This window comes from Etheostoma spectabile, chromosome 18 (assembly GCF_008692095.1).
Source record: "Etheostoma spectabile isolate EspeVRDwgs_2016 chromosome 18, UIUC_Espe_1.0, whole genome shotgun sequence".
In the NCBI taxonomy this organism is placed as follows: domain Eukaryota; kingdom Metazoa; phylum Chordata; class Actinopteri; order Perciformes; family Percidae; genus Etheostoma; species Etheostoma spectabile.
In genome coordinates, this window is record NC_045750.1 from 15,006,277 (window position 1) to 15,006,888 (window position 612).

Genomic DNA, 612 nt, shown 5'->3' on the forward strand with positions numbered 1-612 from the left:
GTAGATGTGACATGAGCAACCTGTCTGAAAGTTGTAATACTTTTGGTAGCTGTGCCAAGAGAAATCTCAATCATTCCCAATCTTGCCGAGACAGACAGCGTAGGCATGGTTTAGGAGATAACGTAGGCACAGGCTAATTATTGCTAACTAAAATGCTGGTTAACATTAATAATTAAACCTAAACAGCTGATGGAAGTCCAAACTGGCTGCAAGCTTCTCCTGACAATACGGTGATTTGTCAACTATGCGGCAGCAAGTATCTTGGTTATCATACAATCGTTAGCCTATTTTTACAAAAGCGCCTGCTAAGGAGTCATAACGTGAGCCGCAAGGTAATGGAACCTTTTATACATTGTCGTGTTTCTTTAGAAGTAAACAATGGACGAATATAGAGTCTTTAAACGCTTCAGATGCAAGTTATTCACTGTCAAAGTGGCGCCAAAATGAATGGCAGTCAATGGAATGCTAACACCGGGGGATGGCTTGGCTTGGATGCCTCCACCGGAAAGCTAACGTTAGTTTAGCTAACAGCTATTCCGGCTAACTGCTAGCTAACAGCTTGTTTCAGTCTAAAATAAAGTTACTCGAACTAAACAGTGGGAAAAGCAGGCT

General features: G+C 41.8%; 1 protein-coding gene across 2 annotated transcripts in view; it reads right to left on the bottom strand.

Annotated features, from left to right (window-relative positions):
- vegfab (vascular endothelial growth factor Ab) overlaps positions 1 to 612 on the bottom strand; it is a 15,185-nt gene that overhangs the window by 9,119 nt on the left and 5,454 nt on the right. The window lies entirely within an intron of this gene.